This window comes from Mustela lutreola, chromosome 9, assembly GCF_030435805.1.
Source record: "Mustela lutreola isolate mMusLut2 chromosome 9, mMusLut2.pri, whole genome shotgun sequence".
NCBI classification, from domain to species: Eukaryota; Metazoa; Chordata; class Mammalia; order Carnivora; family Mustelidae; genus Mustela; species Mustela lutreola.
Genome location: NC_081298.1, coordinates 49,440,511 through 49,455,904, shown reverse-complemented (window position 1 = coordinate 49,455,904; position 15,394 = coordinate 49,440,511). Strand labels below are relative to the sequence as shown.

The following is a 15,394-nucleotide window of genomic DNA, read 5'->3' as shown; positions in this document are numbered from 1 at the left end:
TTCTAGCAGTTTTGGAGTGGAGTCTTTTGGGTTTTCCACATATAGTATCACATCATCTATGAAGAGTGATAATTTGACTTCATCTTTGCCGATTTGAATGCCTTTAATTTCCTTTTGTTGTCTGATTGCTGAGGCTAGGACCTCTAGTACTATGTTGAATAGCAGTGGTGATAATGGACATCCCTGCCTTGTTCCTGACCTTAGTGGAAAAGCTTTCAGTTTTTCTCCATTGAGAATGATATTTGAGGCGGGTTTTTCATAGATGGCTTTGATGATATTGAGGTATGTGCCCTCTATCCCTACACTTTGAAGAGTTTTGATCAGGAAGGGATGCTGTACTTTGTCAAATGCTTTTTCAGCATCAATTGAGAGTATCATATGGTTCTTGTTCTTTCTCTTATTGATGTGTTGTATCACATTGACTGATTTGCGGATGTTGAACCAACCTTGCAGCCCTGGAATAAATCCCACGTGGTCCTGGTGAATAATCCTTTTAATGTACTGTTGAATCATATTGGCTAGTATTTTGTTGAGTATTTTTGCATCTGTGTTCATCAAGGATATTGGTCTATAGCTCTCTTTTTTGATGGGATCCTTGTCCGGTTTTGGAATCAAGGTGATGCTGGCCTCATAAAATGAGTTTGCAAGTTTTCCTCCCATTTCTATTTTTTCGAACAGTTTCAGGAGAATAGGAATTAGTTCTTTAAATGTTTGGTAGAATTCCCCCGGGAAGCCGTCTGGCCCTGGGCTTTTGTTTGTTTGGAGATTTTTAATGACTGTTTCAATCTCCTTACTGGTTATGGGTTTGTTCAGGCTTTCTATTTCTTCCTGGTTCAGTTATGATAGTTTACATGTTTCTAGGAATGCATCCATTTCTTCCAGATTGTCAAATTTGTTGGCGTAGAGTTGCTCATAGTATGTTCTTATAATGGTTTGTATTTCTTTGGTGTTAGTTGTGATCTCTCCTCTTTCATTCATGATTTTATTTATTTGGGTTTTTTCTCTTTTCTTTTTGATAAGTCTGGCCAGGGATTTGTCAATCTTATTAATTCTTTCAAAGAACCAGCTCCTAGTTTCATTGATTTGTTCTATTGTTTTCTTGGTTTCTATTTCATTGATTTCTGCTCTGATCTTTATGATTTCTCTTCTCCTGCTGGGCTTAGGGTTTCTTTCTTGTTCTTTCTCCAGCTCCTTTAGGTGTAGGGTTAGGTTGTGTACCTGAGACCTTTCTTGTTTCTTGAGGAAGGCTTGTACCGCTATATATTTTCCTCTCAGGACTGCCTTTGTTGTGTCCCACAGATTTTGAACTGTTGTATTTTCATTATCATTTGTTTCCATGAGTTTTTTTCAATTATTCTTTAATTTCCTGGTTGACCCATTCATTCTTCAGAAGGATGTTGTTTAGTCTCCATGTATTTGGATTCTTTCCAAACTTCCTCTTGTGGTTGAGTTCTAGCTTCAGAGCATTGTGTTCTAAAAATATGCAGGGAATGATCCCAATCCTTTGATACCAGTTGAGTCCTGATTTAGGACCGAGGATGTGATCTATTCTGGAGAATGTTCCATGTGCACTAGAGAATAATTTATATTCTGATGCTTTGGGATGAAATGTTCTGAATATATCTGTGATGGCATCTGGTCCAGTGTGTCGTTTAAGGCCTTTATTTCCTTGTTGATCTTTTGCTTGTATGATCGGTCCATTTCAGTGAGGGGAGTGTAAAGTCCCCTACTATTAGTGTATTATTTTTGATGTGTTTCTTTGATTTTGTTATTAATTGGTTTATATAGTTGGCTGCTCCCACATTGGGGGCATAGATATTTAAAATTGTTAGATCTTCTTGTTGGACAGACCCTTTGAGTATGATATAGTCTCCTTCCTCATCTCTTATTATAGTCTTTGGCTTAAAATCTAATTGATCTGATATAAGGATTGCCACTCCTGCTTTCTTCTGATGTCCATTAGCATGGTAAATTCTTTTCCACCTCCTCACTTTAAATCTGGAGGTGTTTTCAGGCTTAAAATGAGTTTCTTGGAGGCAACATATAGATGGGTTTTGTTTTTATATCCATTCTGATACCCTGTGTCTTTTGATTGGGGCATTTAGCCCATTAACATTCAGGGTAACTATTGAGAGATATGAATTTAGTGCCATTGTATTACCTGTAAGGTGACTGTTACTGTATATTGTCTCTGTTCCTTTCTGATCTACCACTTGTAGGCTCTCTCTTTGCTTAGAGGACCCCTTTCAATATTTCCTGTAGAGCTGGTTTGGTGTTTGCAAATTCTTTCAGTTTTTGTTTGTCCTGGAAGCTTTTAATCTCTCCTTCTATTTTCAATCTCTCCTTCTATATCCTAGCTGGATATAGTATTCTTGGCTGCATGTTTTTCTCGTTTAGTGCTCTGAAAATATCATGCCAGCTCTTTCTGGCCTGTCAGGTCTCTGTGGATAAGTCAGCTGCCAATCTAATATTTTTACCATTGTATGTTACAGACTTCTTTTCCCGGGCTGCTTTCAGGATTTTCTCTTTGTCACTGAGACTTGTAAATTTTACTATTAGGTGACGGGGTGTGGGCCTATTCTTATTGATTTTGAGGGGCGTTCTCTGAACGTCCTGAATTTTGATGCTCGTTCCCTTTGCCATATTGGGGAAATTCTCCCCAATAATTCTCTCCAGTATACCTTCTGCTCCCCTCTCTCTTTCTTCTTCTTCTGGAATCCCAATTATTCGAATGTTGTTTCGTCTTATGGTGTCACTTATCTCTCGAATTCTCCCCTCATGGTCCTGTAGCTGTTTGTCCCTCTTTTGCTCAACTTCTTTAGTCTCTGTCATTTGGTCTTCTATATTGTTAATTCTTTCTTCTGCCTCATTTATCCTAGCAGTGAGAGCCTCCATTTTTGATTGCACCTCATTAATAGCTTTTTTTGATTTCAACTTGGTTAGATTTCAGTTCTTTTATTTCTCCCGAAAGGGCTTTTATATCTCCTGAGAGGGTTTCTCTAATATCTTCCATGCCTTTTTCGGGCCCGGCTAGAACCTTGAGAATTGTCATTCTGAACTCTAGATCTTACATATTATCAATGTCTGTATTGATTAGGTCCCTAGCCTTCGGTACTGCCTCTTGTTCTTTTTTTTTGTGGTGAATTTTTCTGCCTTGTCATTTTGTCCAGATAAGAATATATGGTGGAGCAAGTAAAATACTAAAAGGGTGGCAACAACCCCAGGACAATATGCTTTAACCAAATCAGAAGAAATCCCAAATCGTGAGGGGGGAGAAAGGGGATTAAAAAGAGGTTCAAAAAGAAAGAAAGAAAAAAAAAATAAAGAAAAAAATAAAGAAAAGAATTTAAAAAAAGAAAACAAATAAAAAAAATATAAAAAGGAAAAAATATATATATTAGATAAACTAGTTTAAAAAGGTTAAAAAGAAAAGGGTAAACGTTAAAAAAATTTTAGCAGAATAAGAGAAAAAAATGAAAAAGAAAAAATTACATTAACTGCAAGACTAAAAAAATAACAGGGAAAAAAAAAAAAAAAGAAAATCACAGGGAGAAAACCATGAATTCCGTGCTTTGCTTTCTCCTCCTCTGGAATTCTGCTGCTCTCCTTGGTATTGAAACCACACTCCTAGTAGGTGAACTTGGTCTTGACTGGATTTCTTGTTGATCTTCTGGGGGAGGGGCCTGGTGTAGTGATTCTCAAGTGTCTTTGCCCCAGGCGGAATTGCACGCCCTTACCAGGGGCCGGGCTGAGTAATCCGCTTGGGTTTGCTTTCAGGAGCTTTTGTTCCCTGAGCGCTTTCTGTAGAGTTCTGGAGGACGGGAATACAAATCGTGGCCTCCTGGTCTCCGGCCTGGAGGAGCCGATAGCCCAGTGCCCCACTACTCAGTGCGCCCTCAGAGAACAGGGCCCAGTTACTCCCGTCTGCCTGACCTCCGGCTGTGCTCCGATCTCACTGAGCCTGCGACCGGTTCAAGGTAACCCCGAGCTGCGAGCTTACTGTCGGCTCTGTCTCTGTAGCCGGCTTTCCCGTTCCAATACTGCAAGCTCTGCGACACTCAGACACCCCCGATCCTTCTGTGACCCTGCGGGACCTGAGGCCACGCTGACCCCGCATGGGCTTCACCCCGGTTTAGCCTCTGGAGCGATGTCCCTCAGTGGAGCAGACTTTTAAAAGTCCTGATTTTGTGCTCCGTTGCTCCGCTGCTTGCCTTGCCAGGAGCCAGCCCCTCCACCCAGGGTCTATCTTCCGTCGCTTTGGATTCACTTCTCCGCCGGTCCTACCTTTCAGAAAGTGGTTGCTTTTTTGTTTCCAGAATTGCTGTTCTTCTTCTCTTTGATCTGCCGATGGATTTGCAGGTGTTTGCAATCTTTAGATAAGCTATCTAGCTGATCTCCTGTTAGCTGATGTAGTCTCTCCCTGCTACTTCTCCACCATCTTCGGGAAATGCCTTTCTAAGCAAAATATATATCTGGAAGATTTGATCAGTAATACTGATCTACCTTACTAGAAATATTTTTTAAAAATCACCAGTGATGGAAAAGTAAAGAAAGCAATACAAACAAACAAACAAACAAAAACCAGAAATGAACAAACAAAACAAAACATACAAAAACAACAAAAAAACAAACCAAAAAAAAAAAAAAAACAACAAAAAACAGAAAACATTTGCAGCCCTACTGGCATAAGGCTTACACGCTTCTTTGAGCAACACATTTTACAAATGTTCTCATCAATCAGTAAGAAGAAGAATGTTTAGGAGCTCAGTTGAAAAGGGGGAGGTTCACAGAAATATAAAAATGAAATTGATCAATAAGCATATAAAAGAGAGGCTTGCTCAATTTCATTCAGAATTAAAGACATGCAAGTAAAAGGAAAAAAGAGATAACTTCTCTGCAAAGAAACAAAACTCACTGATGGTGAGGGCCTAGCAGAAAGGGCAGGCTTCTAAACTGTTGGTGGGACCACACACTGGGCCGGCTTCTCTGGGGCCACTCTTGGCACTGTTCATCGTAGTAAACAATGCCCCTCACGTTTGATTAGACAGTCCCCCCCGCCTCCTGTATTCACACAAGTCAGCAGGGAAGTGGGTATACATACTGTGGTGGTAATGAAAATCAGAAAAAAAAAATCAAGCTGTCTATGATTAAGAAATGAACTAATGAGATTCTGACAGCTGTCTGGATAGATTGTCATAGAATGATCCGTGCACATTCCTTTAAGTGTGTACCTGCATCAAAGAATCAACAGAATGAGGTGACTCTGACTCTGCTAATAAGGGAGTATTTCCAAGACATACTATGGAGGGAATAGCAAAAAGGGTATAAAAATAGAATAACACATAAATAATTAAGCCTTTTGGAAACTTTCTGTTCTTCTACCATTTTCTTTTTTTTTTTTTTTTTTTTTTAAAGAAGAATGTAGGGACTAACACACCCTTTTAATATGTTTTTAAATATTTTTAAGGTTTAAAAAGTGTTTAAAGTTTGTAGTTCCTAGTAGGAAAACATTATCTGAATGAATACCCTAATGGCAAACCATTGTAGAATGTTTCAGTTGCATGGGGAGCAGAGGGGTAGGGATTCTCTTCACAGCACCCCAGCTTTCTTCATGAGAAGGTTGGAGGTACACTGGTTTGTATTATTGCGACATCCATTAGGTGATCGAAGTTGCTTTTCCTTCAGCAAGGGCTTTATTTGTCAGAAGGGCATTATGCTTGACCTCCAAATTTGGCTGACAATTTACTGATGAGATTCATAACCTTTGGGTTGCTCTGATATTTTGACATATTCGCTGGGTTCTGGGCCACATTCTGGAAGGCCACCATAACTTCTGGATCCTGCATGGCTGCAAGAACTTCCGGATCACTAAGAATTTCATTGAGCCCAGGCATTCCTGCCATTCCAGGCATCCCCCCTGCCATTCCAGGCATTCCTCCAGGAAAATTACGGGGCATTCCCCCAGGAAAGCCACCTGGGAAAGAGCCATACTGAGCTCCTGATTGTCGTCTGGCTTCTTCCTCCCTCTGGGCTCTCTCGTGTTCTTCCCGAGCCTTCTTAACCCTTTCTATTCTTTCTTTGATCTCTCGCTCTTCACGTTTTCGCTTGTATTTTCTCCGATGTTCAGCAATTTTCTGGGCCCTCGGTTGAACTTCTTTCAGCATCGCACTAGCATCTTCATCATAATCCAGTTTGCAAGCAAGGGCAAGATCATGTGCTGCTTCTTCCCAATGGCCCAGAAGTTTATGTGCTTTCCCGCGCCACTTATAAGGCTGAGCTGAATCAGGATTTATTTCAATAGCTCTGTCACAGTCTCGAATGGCAGCATTTGGCTTCTGTAATTTGATGAAGACACTGGCTCTCTTGGCATACAGAATGGCCAAGCGAGGATTTAGTTTGATGGCATCTGTGAACAAGTCAATGGCTTTCTGTAGTTCACCATCATTTAGGGCATCAATGGCAGCCACTTTTTTATCATTTGCCTGATCCATCATTTCCTCGGTTATCTCTGCATTTTCATCTCCCATTTCTTGAGGGGCATCGGTATCTGGTTCAATCACACCTTCATTGTCAATTTCTAGATCACTCTCCTCACTTGATGGTTCATCTGTCTTTATGTTTTCCTCTGCCTTCTTGCCTTCTTACTATCTGGTTTTTCTTCCTTGATACTGTCTTCTGATTTAGTTTTATGAGTGGCAGGTGGTATTTTACTCCCCATGCTCTCCACCCACTCCCGCAGGAAACGCATTTCCTCGGTGTGCAGAATGCTCGGATCCTGCTTACACATTTTCACGAAAGCCCGAAGCTCGCTCACTTTGCGGGGGTCCATGGTCCAGAGGCAGTGGCAGGCGGCAGGCGCGGCTGGGGTTGCGACCCGATTCCAGGCGCGGGTACTAGCTCAGCGTGATCGTGTAGAAGGGGCTACCATTTTCTTTATGTTTTATTTTTGCTTTTGGATTTTCTTCCTTCCTCATTACCAGGTGCGAATAAGGATCCCTTCAATCCAGGGCTGGGTGGCGCACAGACTGACATGCCTTCATCTTTTTGTCCTCTTAACTGTTGGGTCCAGCCTGTTTTTCCCAAGTTGGCTGACCCATGTGGTAGAGCATTGTCATCTGGGGGGTGACTGGAAGTGGCTGCCCCTAGGACAGCCTGCATTCCTTCTTGCACAGTGAACAGATGCTCCCCTGATTTCCCTGTTCAGTGCTTCTCCAACACCAGCCCCCCACCCACACACCTGGAGGACCTGTGTGGGAACATGGTGGCCCCTCCTCAGAATTTCTGACTTGGGAGGCCTGGGGGTTGGCTAAGGGTGTCATCTCCAAGAAGTTTCCAGGCGACACTTGTGTTCCTGGTCCTGGGCCCCACATTGAGTCAGTTCCCTGAGATGAAAAGCTGGGCTTTTCCTGGATCTCTCCAGAGCACCTTTCTGGGCACAGAACTAATACTTAGTTTCCCTGATGTATGACTGTATTAGATAATCCCTAAGATCTTAAGCAGTGGGAAGTCCTGACAGAAGCTTGCATGTACATCTTGGCTTGACCTTGCTGGCAGGAGGAGGGTTTCATGAAGGTCCTATTCCTGGGACCCAGGAGGCCATGTAGTGGCATAGACACCCAACCGAAGCCCTGGGCTCTACCCAACTGCCTAACATCACTGTTCTGGGCTGTGCCAGTGGCTTCCACTGCATGATCCTCCTCAGGGTCTCTCCCAAGTGCAGGAAAGCCAGTGCCCCATGAAGGAGGGTTGGTACTAGCCCATCCTCCTAGCTTTTTGGGGGAATATCCCCCAGGTACATGCCTTGAAGGCCCCAGACTTCCTAGTGGGTCAGAGCCCCCATTGGCCTCCATGTTACTGATGCTCTGTTCTGTCTTGTCCCACTTCCCACCTCCTCTTCCTGCTTCCCAGTATTGCCTCCAAATAAACCAGATCCCTGTGTCAGGGCCTGCTTCTGAGGACAGGCCCTTAACCCAGTTGCCAGGTGACCATCTTCTTTCTGGCCTCAGCTTGACAGTGATACTCAGAGACTCAGTGCAGACCAGGTTCTGCACTGCACAGAGGCTTCTGAGCTGGCCACCTGGGGTCATAGGCACCTGCTATTGCTGGTGGAGCAGCAAGCAGACTGGGCCCATAGCAAATTATCCCTCAGGCTACTTGGCCTTTGTGCAAGTCCAGAGACAAGTGCTCCAGAGAGAGCTGCTCTTTGGCCCTGCTTCTGGGGGGTATCTACTGAATGTCTGCAAATAAGGGTAGAAAGGAAGGGGAATTTTGGTCTGGCAGGTAGCTCCTGCACAAGGGCAGGGCTATCCTATAACCAGGGGCATCTAAGGGACACGCATTCTCTGTGCATGGCAGCAGCTGCCTCCTTTCCTGGGTGGAAGGATTTGCTTCTCTATGTCAAAGGTTAAAACAGTTGTGTTTTCCCCTTGCCCACTGCCCCTCATCCCCTCAGAAGCCTCCTTTTCAAGGGGTCACTTCACTTACTGACTGCATGAAGAACAATCAGTGTTAGTGGGAAATTGGTGGGTGGTTTGGGTGAGTTCCCCCAGAGGTAGAAATGGTGGGACAGGGGTTTGAGTGTGGTAGGTGAACTCAGGGTTCCTGGAGGGGAAGAAGGCTGAGATGAGGGAAGAACTAGCTTGTGCAAAGCTGTGGGCATAAAGGCTTGGCCCATTGGGGCCCTCTGAATGACAGTGTGTAGTGACCCCAGAGCTGTTTTGGCCAAAACACTGTGAAGCTGGTTTCTCTCTTTCCAACTCCCATTTCTAATCAGCTAAGGGCTGCTTCTGGGGCATTAAGTCAATGTCCCTTGTGGTCTGACCCTACCATGCCAGGAAAAGCCCTTAGGCAGAGTCTCCAAGGTCTACAGGGAGGCATTGGCAGGAAAGGAACCACAAGAACTGGGGTTTTTGTTTGTTTGTTTGTTTTTGTTTGTTTGTTTGTTTGTTTTTAAAGATTTTATTTATTTATTTGACAGAGAGAAACCACAAGTAGATGGAGAGGCAGGCAGAGAGAGAGAGGGAAGCAGGCTCCCTGCTGAGCAGAGAGCCCGATGTGGGGCTCGATCCCAGGACCCTGGGATCACGACCCGAGCCAAAGGCAGCGGCTTAACCCACTGAGCCACCCAGGCGCCCCAAGAACTGGGGTTTTATGGACAAGTCACCCTCAGTAGTGACTCTGGCAAAGACTACAGGGCCACTATTTTTTATTGAAATATTTGGGAATATAGTAACTAATAAAAAACCTTTCAGAGTTAATGTGGAACAGAGTCTATTTAAATGAGAACAAAAGTGTAATATCTGTGCTTCCAGCTAATTGGACTTCTTGGGAACTAGAGGATGGCATACAGCCCCTGTGACGTGGATTTCTGTTTAGCAGAGCCAGCACAAGCCAGCATCTTGCAAAGTCACTAGGCAGCATTATTAACTTTAACTGCTAAATACATGTGGTCACTGAAAATCTAAAATAATACATTATAAACTCTGTATTTAAAGCAATAAAAGAATTGGTGCTATTAGGAGCTGGGAGAAAATTAGCAATGTTTAAAGATCTTTGTAAACAAAGACTGCATTGCACTTTTTAAGCACAAAAATTTCTGGGACATATTTATTCATGTCAGAGGAGAGAATACCCCACACTCGATGTTGTTTGGTGACAAGATTTTCGATACAGTGGCATTGCATCACTGGGCAGATAAACCCAATCTCCACAGGGGCCTGGCTTTTGTGAGGTGACCGTGTGCCTGGTAGAAAAGAACAGGGTTTGCAATTAAAATATAATTCTTCCCCCTCTCACCATTCCGTGAATTTGCTATTGTCAGCCAGCATTTGTCATCCAGTCCTGCCCACACCCTGATTTCCTTTTAGGGAATGATGTTTTTACCTTTGGATTTTGTCTGTTGGGACCAGGCTGTCCCCATGCCAAGGGGCAGGCATGTGAGCTGACTCAGGCCAATGCATCTTTGTGTCTGCATCTCAAGGAAAGTGACAGAGTCAACAGTGGTTGGATTCATTCACCCCAGGGAAGGCAGCCTGAAGAGCCCATTTATTATGATTCTCTCTTTTCAGTTCTCTCTGGTAATCTACAGGGGAACCTGCTTCCAGCCTGGGAGTCCAACCATGCCATTTCAGTATACAGGCTTCTGAGATCCTTCCTTTGAACTTTCTTTTTCCATTTTTTACCCTATTTTTTTTAATTGAGGGAAAATTGGTATATAACATTACATAAATTTCAGGTGTATGAGATTGTAATTTGACATCTGTATACACTACAAAGTGATCATCACCAAACATCTAGTTACCATGTGTCACCCTTCAGTTGACCTACTTCCTCCACTGCCCACCTCTGACCCCCTTCCCCTCTGGTAACCAATAATCTGTTCTCCATATCCCTGAGTTTGTTTTGTATTGTTCAACTTTTTCATTTGTTCTGTTCTTTAGATTCGAAATATGAGTGAAATCATGCAGTATTTGTCTTTCCAGGTCTGACTTATTTCATTTAGCATAATGCCCTCAAGGTCCATGCAAGTCGTCTCAAATGACAAGTTCCCGTTCTTCTTTATGGCTGAGTAGTATTCTATTGTGTATGTATACCACATCTTCTTCATTCATTCATGTATCAGTGGACACTTAGGTTCTTTCCCCTAACTTGGCTATTTTAAGTAATGTTGCAGAGAACATGGGGGTGCATGTACCTTTTAGAACTAGTGTTTTCATATTCTTGGGATAAATGCCCAGAAGTGCAATGGTTGAGTCATATGGTAGATCTATTCTCCCTCTCCCTGATTTAATTAATTAACTCATTAATTAATTAACTTATTAAGTGCAAGTGAGGGGAATGGCACAGGGAGAGGGAGCAAGAATTTCGAGCAGACTCCACACTGAGTGTGGAGCAGGTCATGGGACCTGTTATCATAACCCTGAGATCATAATTGGAGCTGAAATTGAGAGTTAGATGCTTAACCAACTGAGCCACCCAGGCACCCCAATTCTTAAGTGAGGAATCCTCATAGTGTTTTCCATAGTGGCTGCAGCAACTTATATTCTCATCGACTTGCAAGAGGGTTCCTTTTTCTCCACATCCTCTCTAATACCTATTTCTTTTCTTTTTGATAAGTGCCATTCTAATACGTGTGAGGTGATATCTCATGGTGGTTTTGATTTCCCTAATAACTAGCGAGATAGGGCATCTTTTCATGTGCCTGCTAGCCATCTGTAAGTTTTCCTCAATAAATGTCTATTCAGGGACGCCTGGGTGGCTCAGTTGGTTGAGCAGCTGCCTTCGGCTCAGGTCATGATCCCAGCGTCCTGGGATCGAGTCCCACATCGGGCTCCTTTGCTCAGCAGGGAGTCTGCTTCTCCCTCTGTGTCTGCCTGTGTTCACTCTCTCTCCCTCTCTTTCTCTGACAAATAAATAAAAAAATCTTTAAAAAAATGTCTATTCAGATCCTCTTCCTATTTTTCAATTGGGCTATTTTTTTAAATTTTTTTTAATGGCTGAGATCTATGAATTTCAGTTATAAACACCTTGTCAGATATACAATTTACAAATACCTTCTCCTATTCAGTGGGTTGCCTTTTCATTTTGAGATGGTTGTCTTCCTTGCACAGAGAATTTTAGTTTTATGTAGTGCCATTTGTTTTTGCTTTTGTTTCCTTTGCTTTTGGTGTTAGGTCCACGAACAGATCACTAAGAACAATGTCAAGGAATTTGCCACCTATGTCTTCTTCTGAGACTGTTATGGTTTCAGGTCTTACATTCAAGTCTTTAGTCCATATTCAGTTAATTTTTGTGTATGGTGTAATAATTCAATTTCATTCTTTTGCATGTGGCTGTCCAGTTTTCACAACATCATTTATTGAAGAGACTGTCCTTTCTCTATTGTGTGTTCTTGGCTCCTTTGTCAGAAATTAATTGCCCATTATGTGTAGGTTTATTTCTGGACTCTCTATTCTGTTTTCTTGATCTGTATGTCTGTTTTTATGCCAATACCATAGTGTTTTGATAACTATGGTTATGAGCCTGCATTTCTCTCTCCCACTCCCCCTGCTTGTGTTCCCTCTCTTGCTGTCTCTCTCTATCAAATCAATCAATCAATCAATCAATCAATAAAAACGTTTTGATAAGGGTTGCATTGAATCTTTAAATTGCCTCGGGAACTATGGACATTTTAATAATATTAATTCTTCCAATCCATGCTCATAGACTCTCTCTGTTTATTTGTGTCTTTTTTTTTTTTTTTTTTTTTTAAAGATTTATTTATTTATTTATTTGACAGAGAGAAATCACAAGTAGGCAGAGAGGCAGGCAGAGAGAGAGAGAGGAGGAAGCAGGCTCCCTGCTGAGCAGAGAGCCCGATGCGGGACTCGATCCCAGGACCCTGAGATCATGACCTGAGCCGAAGGCAGCGGCTTAACCACTGAGCCACCCAGGCGCCCTATTTGTGTCTTCTTTAGTTTCTTTCATCAAGGTCTTATAGTTTTTTTAAAATTTTGTTTTTATAATTTTTAATTTTTTGCAGCTAAAACATTTTATTTTCAATACAGTTAATTTACTCATAAAAACATTCTAAAAATGTACAATTTTTACTTTTTAACAAAATGTAATAGAACATAAAAACTTCAAAAACAATACTTAACATTTACAATTCAAAATCAAGTTACAAAATATTAAATATTTACAAAACTATATCTTTTAAAATATTTATAAAATTACATGTAATTTTATAGAATTGACATAAAAGAATGTCTCAAAAAATGGGAGAATTTTCCTTCATTCTGTCCAGTATAAACTGTGAAGATTCTTAAGTACATGAGGTCTTTGGTTTCAGTGTCAAAGCCTTCATTTTTGTCCATGTAAGAATTTAAATGAATGTGAAAGCCTTGTTACAATCCCTGGTATTGACTGTGGAAGAGCACTGAGCTCCCCTCCCCCCGGAACAGTGTAATCAAGTTGACCTTTGTCCTCAACAAGCAAGTACGGGTTTCAAAAGTGTTGATTAAAAGATTTTTTCTTTCTTTTTCTTTTTTTTTCCAAGATTTTATTTATTTGACAGAGAGAGACCACAAGCAGGTGGAGCAACAGAGGGAGAGGCATAAGCAGGCTCCCCACTGAGCATGGAGGGATCATGACCTGAGCTGAATGCAGATGCTTAACATACTGAGCCACCAAGGTACCCCTAAAAGATTTTTTCATTCAGAACCTCAGGACTTTGCAAATTGAAGTTCTTCAGGACCCTTGGCTAAAGATCTTATTTATTTGACAGAGTTAGATAGATAGAGAGAAAGAGAGAGAGAGCACACAAGAGTGGGATTTGTAGGCAGAGGAAGAGGGAGAAACAGATTCCTTGCTAAGCAGGAAGCCTTATGCAGGATTCAATCCTAGGACCCTGGGATCATGACATGAGCCAAAAGCAAACTCTTAACTGACTGAGCCACCCAAGCACCCTAGTTTTTAATTTATATGTGTGTGTGTGTGTTTGTGTGTGTATTTCTTTGAGAGAGGGGGCAGAGGGAGAGAGAGATGCAGGCTCCCCCTTGAGCAAGGAGCCGGACACCAGGCTTGATCCCAGGATCAAGACCTGAGCCAAAGGCAGATGCTTAACTAACTGAAGCATCCAGGTGCCACTCAGTGTTTTATAGTTTTAAATCTTTCACCTCCTTTGTTAAATTTATTCTCTTTTATTCTTTTTAATGAAATTATAAATTGCTTTCTTACTTTCACTTTCTTATAGTTAGTTATTGGAGTAATAGACATACCACAGATTTATGTATATTGATTTGATTTTGTATTCTGCAAGTTTATGGAATTTATTAGTTATAACAGATTTTTTGGAGGAGACAATAGTATTATCTATAGTAGTATTGTGTTATCTACAAATAGTGATGGTTTTACCTCTTCTTTTCTGATTTGGATGACTTTGTTTCTTTGTCTTGCCTTCTTTTTATGACTAGAATTTCCAGTACCATGTTGAGTAGAAGTGTGTTCATCTAATTTGGAACTCTTGGGCTTCCTGAACCTTGATGTGTGTTTGCTTCCCCAGATTAGGGGAGTTTTCAGCCATTATTTCTCTAAATATGTTTTCTGGCTCATTCTCTTCTCTACTCCTGGGATTCCGATAATGTGAATATTATTCTGCTTGACATTGTCCCTTAGGTGCCTTCACTTTTTAAAATTATTTTTTGTTTTGCTGCTCTGTCTGGGTGAATTCTACTGTTTTGTTTTCCAGTCTTCTGGTCCATTCTTTTGTTTTATCTATTCTACTGTTGAATAGCTCCAGTGTATTTTTTTTTCAGTTCAGTTATTGTATTTGTTAGCTAACTTCTGTTTAGTACTTTCTTATATTTTCTATTTTTTTTTTTTTTACTGAAGTTCTATTCATTCTTTTCCTGAGTCTTTCAAGTATTTTAGGACCATTATTTATATCTGTGTAAGGTCTTTTTTCTGAGGTTTTGTCGTATTCTTTTGTTTGGAACATTCTTCTGTCTCTCCATTTTGTCTCACTCTCTGTGTTTGTTCCTATGGACTTAGGATATCGGTTACCTCTTCCAGTCTTGAAGGAGTTGCCTTGTGTAAGAAATGTCCCACAGGGGTCAGAAGCACTATTACCCATGAAGACCATGGCCAGGCACTCAAGGGAAATCCTGTGTGTCTGCACAAGCCTGCCTGCTGTAGTGGCCTGTGGCAGCAGCACAGGGTGGGTAGGACTCCTGCCCAGCCTGATTGTGCTCACAACAATAGTTGTGAGTTAGGTTCTCAGTGGGGCATGCCCTCTAGTGCTAAGAGGTTTGAGGGAGAGTTCCAAAATGGCACTAACCAGCACCTTTGTTAGCGAGTTAGAATGAGATCACAAAATGGTGCCAGCCATTATCTGTATCTCTGGAGAGTGTCATTACTACAAGATCCTGCCTTCTTGGCAGATGCCAGAAGATTATTAAGTGGGTCACCTTCACATATGCTCTAGGTGTCTTCACATATGTTCTAGGTGCTTTTGTGCTGGGTCCTGGAGGAGATAAGTCTGTGCATGAACCCTTTAAGGGCAGGATCTCCATTTTCTATAGTTCTGTGATTATCCTGGATATAATCCCTGTTGGCTTCCAAAGCCAGTCATTCTGGGATCTTTCCTCTCCTATGTAGGATCTAGGGATTGGCTTGTCTGATGTGGAGCACAGACTCTTTGCCTCTCAGAGAAGAGTTCTGTATTTTGGAGAAGCCCCTGATTGTGGGTTACTGCATCTGGGTGGGTTTCTTTCTTTATTTCTTTTTTAAAAAAATTTATTTATTTGAGAGAGAGAAGAAGAAGAAGAAGAAGAAGAAGAAGAAGAAGAAGAAGAAGACAGAGATTGAGTGAGTGGGAGAGGTGTAGAGGGAGGTGGAAAGGGAGAGAGAATCTCCA

General features: G+C 41.7%; 1 pseudogene; it reads right to left on the bottom strand.

Moving 5' to 3' along the window:
- Nucleotides 1-5,407: 5,407 nt before the first annotated feature.
- Nucleotides 5,408-6,916, bottom strand: LOC131808247 (hsc70-interacting protein-like; annotated as a pseudogene).
- Nucleotides 6,917-15,394: the final 8,478 nt, after the last annotated feature.